Below are 16,475 nucleotides of genomic sequence, written 5' to 3'. Positions count from 1 at the left end.
AGTATATACCCAATAAGGTGCTATGCTATTTTCCATTAAAACCGAGGTTACAAAGATTATACATGTGTTCCAAAACTGCTCCATGCATGACTTGGTATAAAGATAACAATCCTGAAGATGATGTGTTGAGGCATCCTTCTAATTCAATGACATTGAAGATCTTTGATAACTTGTACCAAAATTTCTCAACAGAATCTCGAAATGTGCGACTTGGTTTGGCAAGTGATGGTTTTCAACCTTTTGCTAGCGGAAAAACATCATACAGCATTTGCCCAGTTATTCCCATCCCTTACAACGTCTCTCCTACCATATGTATAGACAAAAGCAATTTTCTTCTTTCAATGCTCATTCCAGGACCAAAAAGTCTCGGATATTGTATTGACGTATTTCTTGAGCCACTTATTGAAGAGTTGACGGAATTGTGGAATACCGGTGTAAAGACATACGATGCAAACATAAAACAATATTTTAATTTACGGGTAGCTCTTATGTGGACTATTAATGATTTCCCGGTATATGCAAATTTGTCTGGATGGAGTACAAAGGAGAAATTGGCATGTTGGTCTTATAATCAGAATACTGCGTCTTTGAGGTTAACAAATTGCCAGAAGGAGTGTTACATGAATCATTGACGATTCCTCCCGTCTAATCATCGATGGCGCAAGGAGATCGATACGTTTGACGGGCATACTGAGCATAGAGGTCCTCCTGTACTATTATCGGGTTCCGAAATTCAATTGCAGGTACGAGATCTAAAGGAAATTTGTTTGACAAAGTACCTGCCTAAGAAAACGAAAGTTATACATGAATCCCGAGGTGATAATTGGAACAAATTCAGTATATTCTTTCAATTGCCTTACTGGAAATCTTTGATGTTGAGACATAATTTGGATGTAATGCATATTGAGAAGAATATATGTGATAGTTTGTTGGGAACTTTAATGAATTTCAAAGAAAAGACCAATGATGGAATTAAAGGAAGGAAAGATTTGGTCATAATGAACATAAAATATTCCTTACATCCGGTTGAAGTTGATGGTGTTCTTCGATGTCCGTCGGCCCCCTATGCATTGTCATCAGAACACAAGAAACGTTTATGCCCGTTTTTGAAAGATATTAAAATGCCCGACGGTTTTTGTGCAAATATTGGGGCGTGTGTAAACATGGAGGAGAAAAAAATTTCAGAATTGAAGAGTCAGGATTGTCACATTTTATTACAATATCTCTTTCCACTAGCTACACGTGGCCTACTTCCCGATGATGTGTACGATGCTGTGGTGAATTTAGCAAGGTTCTTTCGGTTGCTTTGCCAAAAAAGTTTACAACGCGGGCAATTGGAAACATTACATGACGACATTGTCTTGACACTTTGCAAATTGGAGAAGATCTTTCCACCTTCTTTTTTTGATATAATGGTGCACTTGCCAGTTCATTTAGCTTTTGAATCTTGTCTTGGAGGGCCGGTTCAGTATCGATGGATGTATCTAGTTGAACAATATATGAGCACACTCAAGAAATACCTTAGGAACAGGAACTTTCCAGAAGGTTCAATCAGCGAGAGATACATTTTGAATGAGATTATGAGCATGTGTGCCCGATATTTGGACGATCAAGAGTCAGAAGATGAATCAATAAATACAAGTACAACATTCTCCATATTATTCTCTATGGAAGATTTATCTAATGGCACAGCCTACACATATCAACTGGGTGATCGTGAGCGTGCTCATTGGTACCTCTTAAAATATTGTCGCGAAGCTGAAGAATATTATAAGTAAGTTCATTAATTTCATTATGAGGTATGATTTAAGTAATAATTTAATCTATCATTTGCGTAGCGATTTCGTTCAATCATGCCCTCCTAATATTTCCAATGAAGCTCAGGATAAACAATATGTTAGATATTTCCAAGAAAGAGTAAGTAATCGTCTCAACAATTTATTTTTTTAGTATATGACAATTAGTTTAACAATAATTTCTAATTAATAGGTGGAGCAATTAACCGATCAATCTGATAGAACAACGAATCTTAAGATTTTAGGACATGGGCCTACATTGTATGCAAAGAAATATAACTCGTGAAAAATAAATGGGTACAAGTTTAACACTGAAAAACATGACGAGAGTTTCACCACCCAAAATAGCGGGGTTTTGGTTGTTGGTAATAATGGGGCCGAGACTATTAACTACTATGGAATGATCAATGAAATCATAGAAGTGATATTCTTTTGTGGAAGACGAGTGATTCTCTTTAAATGCAAATGGTTTGATGTTCATCACAAAGATCAGGGAATTAAAGTTGATAAGTATGGTTATGTTAGTATAAATATCAACAGGATTCTACAGACTCAATTAAATGAACCATTCATAATGGCAAGTCAAGCACAACAAGTCTTTTACTCTACAGATATGGCATCAAGGCTTGAATGGAAAATTGTGACACTAATAAATCCTCGTTACTCTAATTAAGGTTGAATTATTTTCTATGAAGGGTTACTTGTAATTTTTTCTTATAAACATTACATTCAATATTTGCAGCTATCATGGCACCTAAAAGAATGCAAGGTAAGGGTTTAAGTAGAGCGCTAAAAGACCTTGTACAGAGGACCGAGGAGCATTCAGAAGATCCTTTGCAATTACTTAACTCTATCGGGGAAATTGATTTGGACCTTGATGATGTGATGAATGTTGATAGTGTATCAAACACTAACCTCGATGACGATGATGAGACACAACCCCCGTCTGAGGAGCAAGATGGAGGTACTGGTGTTTGCTTAAGTATTTTGTTATGATCCTATATAATTTTGTGTTTAATTTTATGATCTATTTCGAGGAGGAGACGGGGCAAAATATGACTCTTCAATTTAACCCGGTATATGGTAAACCAATGTGCGAGAATAGGACAGCTTGGTCGAGGCATATTGGGAGTGTCATTCAAGACTCCAATGCACTACCTCACAGGACTTTGCGTTGGTCGGACCTGAGCTCTACACAGCTAGATCACATATGGATGGCTATCACGGTAACTTTTTAACTTCTTAATTTTTATGTATTCATCACAATCTATAATCGTATTTTAATGTTGACTATTTAGGATTCTTTCGTGGCTGTGGGGGAGGACATCAACAACTATCGCAGACAAGGTTTATTTCAATCAAACAAATTATGGGATAGATGGAGATGTCATTGGAATACCTTGTACGTTAAAGCTCGTGAAGGTAACGAGGAAGCGATTAGGGCAAATCCCCCTCCCGAGATCGAACTAAGTGATAGCATTATCTTCTTGATTGTCGCTTTCTCACTCCGGAGTTCAAGGTAAGTTAAAGTTTTTATAAAGAGCTCTTACATTAATCATTCATTAAACACAAATGTTATCTTATTTGCAGAAAACAAGTAATGTGAATGCGCAAAATAGGTCGCGTGTTGTGTACAAGAATCATGCGGGCAGCATCTCATTTTCGCAAGTGGAGAAGCAAATGGTTCGTTTTATCATTGAATAACAAAGTTTATAATGTTATTACGTTTTTATCAATTATTAAATTTGTACAGGAGAAGACTATTGGTACCTCGCCTAATTTTGTGGAATTATTTCTCCACACTCATACAAAGAAACCAACTCTACAAGATCCAAATCCGGAGGTTCCCCCTATTATTCAAGAAAAGTGGTAAGTCGTGTTTATTAGTTTTATTTATTTTATGTATGTAATCAAATGTAATTTGTGTTTGTAGACTGCCTTGCGAACTGTTATAGAAGAAGACCCGACTAAGAATGACCTACAATTGGCTGAGTATGCATTCGGGTCTTAAGGACATGGACGAGTCATGGGTATAGGCTCAGGTGTCACACCTACATGTTTTAGAGCAGATGCTCATGGGGGTTCTAGCATACCGCGTAGTGACACGCAACATTTCTGTGAAGCAAACCGAGTTTTACTTGAGGAGATGCAGAGGATGCGAGAGGAGCGTGAAGCAGAGAAACTTCAATCATGGAGACAGCGTGAAGAAGCATTACTCGAGCGTCAGATGGAGCGTGAGGGAGCACAAAGGCAACGTCAAATGGAGCGCGAAGAATTACAAAGGCAGCGTGAAATGGAACGTGAAGAAGCTCAAAGGGAGAGACAACAATCAGTTGTAGAGCGTGCTAGAATGCGGGATGAGATGCTTGAGATGATGGAGACGATGAACTTCTTATTATCCATGATTCTCGGTGCTCGCCCTCAACGTCCACCTGCCCCTCCCACTATAGATGATGCCCCTCCCACTTGAATTCTTGTTAGTCTAAATGTATGTTATTTGAAGTACGTTAATTAATGGTTTTTGTGGATTTGTGATATGATTGTAGTTTGTGGATGGATTGTAGTTTGTGGATGATTATTGTTTTGAATTAATGATTGTGGTTTTTGGTTTTGGTTATTGATGATTGTGGTTTTTGGTTATTGATGATTGTGATTTTATATAAGTAAAAATTTGGAAAAAAAACGATTATGGTTTAGTAACGGTTTTATGAATTAAAAATATGTTACTATAAATTTGTCTGTAACGGTTTAACAAATAAAAAACCGTCACAGAAATTTTATAGGTATCAGTAACGGTTTTCAAAAGTCGTTACTGATAATTTATGCCTTTTAGTAACGGTTTTAACACGGCTAGAACCGTTACTGTTGCCCAAATATATTCAGTAACGGTTCTTGAATGTCGTTACTGATAATTATGTCTTTCAGTAACGGTTTTATGTCGGCTAGAACCGTTAATGTTGTCCATTGACTATCAGTAACGACTTTCGAAAGCCGTTACTGATATTTGTGAAGTTTATGTAACGTACGTTTTTGTAACGATTGGTAACGGTTTTATTTGTCGTTATAGTTATGTTTCAGTAACGGCATTTGATACTTTCAGTAACGATTTTTGCCCTTACTAATACCTCTTTTTTTACTGGTGAATTTAACATACTTCCAACTTTAAAAAGACTGTTCATAATTTTTTTAAAAACTCATACAAAATTTAAGTTATTTTATTCTATTTTTATTCATTATATCAAATTATTAACTAAAATATTAAAATATTCTTTATTTTAAATTATTATTTTTATTTTATTTATATATTTCAATACATTTTAAGTATTTTTACTAAAAATAATTGTCACTTCCTCAAAATCATCTTTAATCTCGTTATTTTTTTAAATTTGTGAATTTTTAGTTGTTAACAATTTTAGTGGATATTTGTTCAATTATAGATGGTCAATGCACATGAAGGTTATACTAGTTTCTAGTTATTAAAATATATAAGGTTATACTAGTTTCTACTTATTAAAATATATATATATATATAGCCTTAATCTCATTATTTTTTTAATTTGTGAATTTTTAGTTGTGTGAATTTTTAGTTGTTAACAATATTAGTGGATATTTGTCCAATTATAGATGGTTAATGGACATTGAGGTTATACTAGTTTCTACTTTTATATATATATATATATATATATATATATATATATATATATATATATAATATATATATATATAATATATATATATATATAATATATATATGCCTGTTATGATTTTGAATTAAAATATTTAGATTTACAATATAAACTAAATCAAGTCAAACAAACCAGTCTAAATTCTCCGATGAATAAAATATAAAGAGATTAAAAAAATCAAGATTTGTGATGAAATCATGAATTGAAATTTGGTGTCTGCATTAATCTGAATACATATTACTCCATGTCTAATTCAGTGAGCTTATCTGATTCTTAATTTGCAGCCAAATGTACAAAAGTTAAATAAAAAGCAATAAGAATTTTGAACAAATGCCAAATAATGAACCTCATCTTATGATGTCACTGTGCATTAATTGATATCATGTTTATCTAACTAATTTTAAATAATAATATTATATATTTTTATTTTTTTTGGAACAAATAAGAAATGAAATATGTAACGTGTGAAAACCGAATAAAACCTCAATATTAGTTTCCATAAGGACAAATTGTAATTCATTTCTAAACCGTTGTCATGTTTATATGATATGCTTAATTAGTTGAATGTTGTTACTTAGTTGTATACAATATTATATCACAATTTACTTTTTTAAGTTTTATTTATTTATTAACCTATATATTATTCTGGTTGAAAAGGCTGATCAAGTTGCACATTGAGGTACTAATTATTTAAATCACATTACAAAATTTAAGCCAAATAAGATAAATAACTTATTTTTGTATCAAATTAAAAAAAAAATCATTAATTTCTATTATTTTGAAATAACCCCATATCTAACTAACAAAAAGCATTTATTCAATGTATTATTCTTTTTAATAAATAATGTGTTGTAATCGTAAATACTCCATAATTACATGTCCATAATATTATTTTGTTAACACGAGAGTCTGCAAAGACCTAATTACACAATATTATTTGCTATTCCTACCTTAAGGTAAAAAAAATCACTTTGTTGGACCCACAAGTCCCTTTTGCTCATTAATTGAAATCTTGTTGTCATGACTTGCGTCAATGGCTGAATTATTGGTCAGATGCTCTATTCTTTGGGCAATGTACTACACGGTATGTCTCAATGGTTGTCTCATTTTTTCAATAAACTTTAAATTTTCACTCTTTTTATAAAAAAAACTTATATTATATATATATATATATATATATATATATATATATATATATATTATATATATATATATTATATATATATATATATGATTTTAAAGTGTTTTTGAAAAATGACATTTAATCAACCCCTATTCAACTCAGGATAATAAAGTTACCTACCGGTTTATTGAATTCAAGTCCTGAATTCAATTTTTCGAACCAAATTAAAAATATATGAATGTTAATTGATATCTACAGTAATCATTGTCATCCCTACAAATAAAAAATAAAAATAACTAGTTTGATTTGAGTTTTTTTTAATTTTCTATCATTCTAATTATATCACTAATTTTATTTCAATTTATTGGCTGAGTTTTTTTCTTAAATATAACTATAAATAAACATAATTTCATTCGCTCTTTAATTAATCACATCATTTATATTCACCCATCAACATTTTATAAATAACCTCAACCCAACAAACTCTTACTTTATTTATTAAATTTTAAATAAATAAAAAAATAATAATTAAACCAATTAAAAATCCAAACAATATTTAGTAAAAATAATAAAAAAAGAATAGAATTTGTTTAAAATATATTAACGAGGGGTGATATAAAGAGAGAATTTGAAGAGATGATACCATATAGACAGTGTCTCTATCTCACTCATAAAATTACACCTATACACAAAAGTGAAAAATTATCTTTCTCATTTGTTGATTTTTTTCTTTCTGCGGGTGACGCTGTCTTAATGGATACAGACACTGCATGTATAGCATGGAACTAACCGTTGTAAGAGAGAATGACGTGTCACCACATCACTCACTGAGAAAAATATAAAAGGTGAGAAGAGAGAAAAGATAAATAAAATTTATTATTTTTTCAACAAATCAGCTCAAATTCCTTCTCTCAATCCTCTCTAAATTTTAATAGAGTTAATTACATTATTTAAATTATAAACTAAAATAATCCAAAAAAAACTCTCTAATATCTTCCACTTCAAACAATTATGTCCAAAATAAATGTAATTTATTACATATTTGGGTTGCAATTGACTATTGACAGTTCATCCTTTTATTTTATGAAAAGCATCTCACTGTCCCTAAATTAACAAAATTGTTTATGAACAAACCTACTTTTATAAATTCTCTTCTCAGTTCTTAGTAATAATTCAGTCCTCATTTCTCTCTGTCTCTCTCCCTCAAAGTAAAAAAAGATGCCGGCCGTCGGCGTTGCTACCGGTCCCGGCAACGGGAAAGAATACCCAGGAAATCTGACCATCTTTGTCACCATCACTTGTATAGTTGCTTCCATGGGCGGTCTCATATTCGGTTACGATATTGGAATTTCAGGTATTATACTTAGCTAACGAATTAAATGATCAATCTTTTTTACTGGGTTTTTGTTGATTCTAATTTGTATCAATTATATATATAGGTGGAGTTACTTCTATGAATCCATTCTTGGAGAAGTTTTTCCCGTCGGTTTACAGGAAACAGAATGAAGACAAGTCTGTGAACCAGTATTGCAAATTTAACAGCGAGACTTTGACTTTGTTCACGTCTTCTTTGTATTTAGCGGCACTTATCTCGTCACTTGTGGCATCTACGGTTACGAGGAAGTTGGGTCGGAAGTTATCTATGTTGGCTGGAGGTGTTCTGTTTTTGATCGGAGCTTTCATAAATGGATTTGCTCAGGCTGTTTGGATGCTTATTTTCGGTCGTATTCTTCTAGGTTTTGGTATCGGATTTGCTAATCAGGTATTTCTTGTAATAATAATAATAATAATAAAGTTGTTTTTATTGGGTTTAGACTAATATAAACTAATTCATATTATTTAAATATCAATAAAGTAAATATATTTTGTTTATTAATAAAATCATTTTATATTATTTGTTAATTATGGTTGCCTAAAATAAGAAATGAAACATAGTTTTATAAATTATATACTAACTTACTCTTTTGATATAAATTTTGAAAAAAACATATTTGAAATAAAGTCATGTATAATAATAAATAAATAAAAGACTTTGTATTTTGATTAATAAATTATAAGTTGATTGAAGAAAAAGAGAGTGAAATGAATTTTGGATTATTTTAAAAATATTTTAAAGAATTCAACAAAGACCTATAATATTTAAATATTTAAATATTTTCTATTTTCTTTTTAAAAAATTATTTAAATATTAATAATTTTTAGTCTTTTCTTTGTACCTCAAAGATAAAATAGAATTTCTCTCGTTACTAACTTTAATTAGTCCAAATTTTTTTGTATTTGTACAATTGTTTGTTGATCTAATTTAATTAGACAATTTTTTATTTAGTTTAGATGGATTCTTTTCAAAAAACAATTGACTATAAAACTGTACATTCATATGTTTCTTGGTTTCATGAATATTTACTCTTTTTTTGGTATGAAAATTGTATATGTATAGTCGGTGCCATTGTATCTTTCGGAGATGGCACCATATAGATACCGAGGAGCACTCAACATAGGATTTCAGCTCTCCATCACAATCGGTATTCTCGTTGCCAACATCCTCAACTACTTCTTTGCAAAAATGAAGAACGGCGAAGGCTGGCGTTATAGTCTCGGCGGTGCCATGGTACCCGCCATCATTATCACGGTCGGATCTCTCCTCCTTACCGAAACTCCCAACTCCATGATCGTGTTGGGTTTTTGTTTCCTTAGTCTATGAGGAAAAGCCCAGCAAATAGGCCCATTTGGGCCCCACTTTATTCACTTATTTGGGAGCAATATAAAAGGGGAGAAATCTTCTTTTGCAAGAAATAAGAGCAAAAGAAAGAGAGAGAAAATCAAGAAAGAAAAGAAGGAAAACTTCAATTTCAGTAGCCTTAGTATTTTGATGATTGCCGGAGTTTGCACCGTTGGATCGTTCTAATTTTTGGACAGCAGCTTCACAACTTCTGGGCCAACATTCTGAACGGTGGAGATCGGATTCTGAGGTCTGGAGGTCGGAGTTTTGTTGCCGGAACAGTAGCAGTTGTTTTTGGTGATATTCTTCCTTTATTGTTCTTTGATTGTTTCTATATCCTTGATGTGCATGTTTCCAAGGGTATTATGAATTTGTATGCCTCTAGTATTGTCTAGAGAAGACTTTTGTATTGCTCTATTACTGGTGATAGTGGATTTTAAGCGGCACTAGATGTCCCGTGGTTTTTACCCATTGAGGGGTTTTCCACGCTAAAATTCTGTGTTGTTTGTGTGTGCTTGCTTGGTGTGTTACTCACTGTTTTAGGGCTGTGTTGATTGCATTTTGCATACCTATTTGTTAGCTTCCTCACATGTTTAAACGGTTTGGGAAAGTGTTGCCAAACGTAGGATAAATTCCGCATTTGTTGTTTACTGTTGTGGTGCATTTCCATCAAAGTGGTATCAGAGCCTTGGTTGCTTATTTGTGAATTGAACTGTTTGAACGATGGAAACTAATACAAGTAGGATGATTAATTTGAATGGTTCAAATTATCATGTTTGGAAGGCAAAAATGGAAGATCTCCTATATGTGAAAGATTATTACTTACCTGTTTTTGCTACTGATAAACCTGAGAATAAAACTGATGCAGAATGGACTATTTTGCATAGACAGGTTTGTGGATATATTTGGCAATGGGTGGAAGATAATGTGCTGAATCATATTATTGGGGAGATACATGCTCGTACTTTGTGGAACAAGCTTGAACAATTGTATGCTCGGAAGACTGGGAACAATAAACTGTTCTTGATTAAGCAATTGATCAAGTTACAGTACAAAGATGGCACTCCTATTACAGATCACTTAAATGCGTTTTAGGGCATTGTGAATCAGCTTTCAGGAATGGGTATCAAGTTTGATGATGAGATTCAAGGTCTATGGCTACTTGGTACATTACCAGATTCTTGGGAGACTTTTAGGGCATCCTTGTCCAACTCTGCACCGGATGGTATTATCACCATGGAATTGGCTAAGGGCAGTGTTATGAATGAAGAGATGAGAAGAAAGTCACAGAGTTCCTCTTCACAATCAGATGTCTTGGTCTTTGAAAAGCGGGGGAGAAGTCAGAGTAGAGGTCCGGGTAACAAAGGAAATCAGCGTGGTACTAGCAGCTCCGGTAAAGGGAAGTATGCTAATAATGAGTGTTACTATTGTGGTAAAAAGGGGCACACAGTAAAGTTCTGCAGACAGGCAAAGAAAGAGAACAAGAAGAAAAACTACAACAACCAAAACAACAATCAAAGGAAAGATGACGATGGCAGTGACAAGGTTGAAGTGAATACTATCACTAATGATTTCTTTGTTTGTTGTGATGATAATTTGGTGAACTTTGCACATGATGAGGCGAGTTGGGTGATTGACAGTGGAGCTTCGTGTCATGTTACATCACGAAGAGATTTTTATTCATCTTACACTCCAGGTGATTTTGGGGATGTCAAGATGGGTAATAGTGGGCAATCAAAGGTTGTTGGCATTGGAGAAGTCTGTTTGAAGTTTGATACTGGGATGGAGTTGGTTTTACAAAATGTAAAACATGTCCCGGATATGAGATTAAATTTGATTTCTACAGGTTTACTTGATGATGATGGGTACAACAACTACTTTGGTAATGGTTTGTGGAAACTCACTCGTGGTTCTTTGATCGTGGCAAGAGGTAAAAGGTGCTCAAAGTTGTATGTGGTACAACCAAAGATCTCCAAGAGCATTGTTAATGCTGTGGAGAATGCTGACATGACTGAGATATGGCATAAGAGACTTGGTCATATGAGTGAAAAGGGCATGGCTTTGTTATCAGGTGTAAATGATGTTCAGTTGAAGAGGTGTTCTCATTGTCTTGCAGGTAAACAAAACAGAGTTTCCTTCAAGAGCCATCCTCCCTACAGAAGAGAGAACATACTTGATCTTGTTCATTCTGATGTTTGTGGTCCTATGAAGACAAAAACACTTGGTGGTTGCTCATATTTTGTCACATTCATTGATGATCACTCCCGAAAGGTATGGCTTTATACTTTGAAGTCTAAAGATCAAGTTTTAGATGTGTTTAAGCAGTTTCATGCCTCAGTTGAGAGAGAGACTGGAAAAAAGCTCAAGTGTATTCGGACAGACAATGGAGGTGAATACATTGGGCCATTTGATGCTTACTGTAGAGAGCATGGTATTCGGCATCAAAAGACTCCTCCAAAGACACCACAGTTGAATGGCTTAGCAGAGCGGATGAACAGAACATTGGTTGAGAGAGTCAGATGTTTGCTTTCACATTCAGGGTTGCCGCGTTCCTTTTGGGGTGAAGCGTTGAACACGACAGTACATGTTATTAATCTAACCCCTTGTGTTCCTTTGCAGTTTGATGTTCCTAACAGGGTTTGGAGCGGCAAAGATGTTTCTTACAGTCACTTGCGAGTCTTTGGATGCAAGGCATTTGTGCATATTCCCAAAGATGAAAGGTCAAAGCTTGATGTGAAGTCTAAGCTTTGTGCGTTCCTCGGCTATGGCGATGATGAGTTTGGATACAGGATTTATGATCCAGTTCAGAAGAAGCTTGTTCGAAGCCGGGATGTTGTGTTTATTGAAGATCAGATTTTGAAGGATGTTGAGAAGACAGAGACAATTCCTCGACATAGTGATGATCTTATTGATTTGGGTCCAGTTCCTCTACAACATGTTGACACACAGGTTGGAGATGATGTTCCTATTGATGACCATGGTGCTGATGATGTTGATGCTCAAGAGCAAGATGTAGATGAAGTTGTTCATCCAGAGTTACCAGTTCCAGACATGCCACCATGTGTTCCACTCAGACGGTCTACGAGAGATCGTCATCCTTCTGTACGTTATTCTGCAAATGAGTATGTTCTTCTCACTGATGAGGGGGAGCCTGAGTGTTATGCAGAAGCTATAGAAGATGAGCATAAGAAAGAATGGGCTGAATCTATGCAAGATGAGATGGATTCCTTATATAAGAACAATACTTATGAGTTGGTGAAGTTGCCTAAAGGCAAGAGAGCATTGAAGAACAAGTGGGTTTATAAGGTGAAGACTGATGAGTTCACCTCACAACCTAGATACAAAGCTAGATTGGTGGTAAAAGGATTCAGCCAGAAAAAAGGTATTGATTTCGATGAGATTTTCTCTCCAGTTGTGAAGATGGGTTCTATTCGGGTGGTTCTCGGTTTAGCGGTCAGTCTTGATCTTGAGGTTGAGCAGATGGATGTCAAGACTGCTTTTCTTCACGATGAATTGGATAAAGAAATCTATATGGAGCATCCTGAAGGGTTTCAGGTAGAAGGTAAAGAAGACTATGTGTGTAGACTTCATAAAAGTCTATATGGGCTGAAGCAAGCACCGAGACAGTGGTATAAGAAGTTTGAGTCTATTATGGGGGAGCAAGGCTACCGAAAGACTACTTCAGATCATTGTGTTTTCTTTCAGAGGTTTTGTGATGATGATTTCATCATTTTATTGCTTTATGTTGATGACATGCTTATCGTTGGCAAGAATGCAGGAAGAATTGCTAAGTTGAAACAGCAGTTGAGCAAGTCTTTTGCAATGAAAGACTTGGGGCCTGTGAAACAGATTCTTGGGGTACGGATCACTCGAGATAGAGCTGCAAAGAAGTTGCATATGTCACAAGAGAGATACATTGAGAAGGTGCTTTGTAGGTTCAACATGGACAAAGATAAAGTGGTTAGTTCTCCTCTTACTACCAACTTTAAGCTAACAGATAAAGACTGTCATACTTCAAAGGAGGACATTGAAGATATGGATAAGGTTCCATATGCCTCAGCGGTTGGCAGCTTGATGTATGCTATGGTGTGTACAAGGCCAGATTTAGCTCATGCAGTTGGTGTTGTTAGTCGGTTTCTGTCAAATCCTGGTAGGAAGCATTGGAAAGCAGTTAAATGGATTCTCAGATATTTGCGCGGTACTTCCAAATTGGGTATCACATTTGGAAATGAAAAGACGGTGCTTATGGGATACACAGATTCTGATATGGCTGGAAATAAGGATAACATGAAATCCACTTCTGGATATTTGATGACATTTGCAGGGGGAGCTGTTTCATGGCAATCAAGATTGCAAAAGTGTGTGGCCTTATCGACAACAGAGGCTGAGTATATGGCAGCAACAGAAGCTTGCAAAGAACTATTGTGGTTGAAAAGATTTCTGCAGGAGCTTGGCTTCAAGCAACAGCGCTACGTGGTTCTTTGTGATAATCAAAGTGCAATACACCTTGCTAAGAATTCCATGTTTCATAAGCGAACGAAATATATTGATGTGCGGTATCATTGGATTAGAGAATCTCTTGAAGATGGGTTGTTTGAACTTGATAAAGTTCACACTGATGATAATGGTTCTGATATGTTGACAAAGGCATTGGCAAGGGAAAAGTTGAAGGTGTGTTGTTCGATCGCCGGGATGGCGAACCCTTCCTCATAGTCAGGAAAAGGGGGAGATTTGTTGGGTTTTTGTTTCCTTAGTCTATGAGGAAAAGCCCAGCAAATAGGCCCATTTGGGCCCCACTTTATTCACTTATTTGGGAGCAATATAAAAGGGGAGAAATCTTCTTTTGCAAGAAATAAGAGCAAAAGAAAGAGAGAGAAAATCAAGAAAGAAAAGAAGGAAAAACTTCAATTTCAGCAGCCTTAGTATTTTGATGATTGCCGGAGTTTTCACCGTTGGATCGTTCTAATTTTTGGACAGCAGCTTCACAACTTCTGGGCCAACATTCTGAACGGTGGAGATCGGATTGAGGTCTGGAGGTCGGAGTTTTGTTGCCGGAACAGTAGCAGTTGTTTTTGGTGATATTCTTCCTTTATTGTTCTTTGATTGTTTCTATATCCTTGATGTGCATGTTTTCAAGGGTATTATGAATTTGTATGCCTCTAGTATTGTCTAGAGAAGACTTTTGTATTGCTCTCTTACTGGTGATAGTGGATTTTAAGCGGCACTAGATGTCCCGTGGTTTTTACCCATTGAAGGGTTTTCCACGCTAAAATTCTGTGTTGTTTGTGTGTGCTTGCTTGGTGTGTTACTCACTGTTTTAGGGCTGTGTTGATTGCATTTTGCATACCTATTTGTTAGCTTCCTCACAGGTTTAAACGGTTTGGGAAAGTGTTGCCAAACGTAGGATAAATTCCGCATTTGTTGTTTACTGTTGTGGTGCATTACGTGGAAAACACGACGAGGCCAGGGACAAGTTACGTCGGATAAGAGGTGTCCATGACGTGGATGAGGAACTGAGGGATCTGGTGGCTGCTAGCGAGCAGTCGAGACAAGTGGAGCATCCGTGGAGGAATTTGTTGCAACGCAAGTATAGACCTCAATTGACAATGGCCATTCTCATCCCTTTTTTCCAACAACTAACAGGAATTAATGTCATCATGTTCTATGCCCCGGTTCTTTTCAAGACTATCGGGTTTGGGAGTGAAGCCTCCCTCATGTCGGCCGTCATTACTGGCGTGGTGAATGTCGGGGTACCTTGGTTTCGATTTACGGTGTTGATAAGTGGGGTAGAAGATCTTTGTTCCTAGAAGGTGGCATTCAAATGTTGATTTGTCAAGTAAGTAAATTTTGCACTTAAAGTTTATTAGAGTTGCTTAATTTTACCACCAAACTTACTATTTTTGAGTTTATTTCGCCTTAGATTGTAATTGCGGCATGTATTGGTGCCAAATTTGGGGTGAATGGGACTCCGGGAGAACTACCCAAGTGGTATGCCATAGTTGTGGTTCTCTTTATTTGTCTTTATGTCTCGGCTTTTGCTTGGTCATGGGGTCCATTGGGATGGTTGGTGCCGAGTGAGATCTTTCCGTTGGAGATCCGATCAGCTGCCCAAAGTATTAATGTGTCGGTTAACATGATTTTCACCTTCGCGGTTGCTCAAGTCTTTCTAAACATGTTGTGTCACCTCAAGTTCGGGTTGTTCATCTTCTTTGCGTTTTGGGTTGTAGTCATGACCATTTTTATCTACTTTTTCTTACCCGAAACCAAGAACATCCCGATTGAGGAAATGGTGGTTGTGTGGAAGGAACATTGGTTTTGGTCGAGATTCATCTCCGAAGTCGATTACGCTAATGGAAGAGCTGTCGAGATGGGCGACAAGGCTGCTAGTTTCGTTAAATATGTTTAAGTCACGATAAACATTATCATTATTGTTATAGTTTGTCATTATAATTACTTACCATAAGAAGTTTCTAGGATTATGATTTCCATCCTTAATGTTTTCTTGGGTAGTTGTGAGTATGATTTGTTTTCTTATCTACAACTTAATTATATATGCTTAATCCAAAATAATTATTGATCTTCATTAAGGAGGCTATTAAAGTTGATTCTAAAGCTCTTTCACGGATTATAAACAATTTGATAGAATGAGCAAGGAATTCTTGTTTGAAACTTCTATAGAAACTACATTTATGGTTTGTCAATTTGTCATTGTTTTGTGGCATAATCTTCACATTATTAATTATATATGTAATTATAATAATGTATAGGCATATATTAATTATATTGTACATTAAATGCCATCATAGGTTTAAGTTCAAATAAAATAGTAAATTAATTAAAATGTAAATGTTCAAGCTTAATTAGACATACTTTATGTATGTATCATGTGTTAGGCTAATAAGATTTAAACTTATCTATATATATATCTTAATTTAAAATGTTTGAGGTGTATAACACGCTCTCTCCACAATCATCCACAAAATAAGGTAATTTTTCTCTCAGTAATAATTATTTATCCTAATTATTTTCTCTCTATATATATATAAATTTCTTTTCAAATATATATATATATATATATATTTTCATCCCTTAATTTAATTATTAAGTATTTTTTAATCTCTCGTCTCATATAAATATTTATTTATTTTTGG

General features: G+C 34.9%; 1 pseudogene; it reads left to right on the top strand.

The window, feature by feature from the left end:
• Nucleotides 1-7,783: 7,783 nt before the first annotated feature.
• Nucleotides 7,784-15,907, top strand: LOC124917443 (annotated as a pseudogene).
• Nucleotides 15,908-16,475: the final 568 nt, after the last annotated feature.

This window comes from Impatiens glandulifera, unplaced genomic scaffold (genome assembly GCF_907164915.1).
Source record: "Impatiens glandulifera unplaced genomic scaffold, dImpGla2.1, whole genome shotgun sequence".
Taxonomy (NCBI): Eukaryota; Viridiplantae; Streptophyta; class Magnoliopsida; order Ericales; family Balsaminaceae; genus Impatiens; species Impatiens glandulifera.
This window is presented reverse-complemented; position numbering and strand designations above follow the sequence as displayed.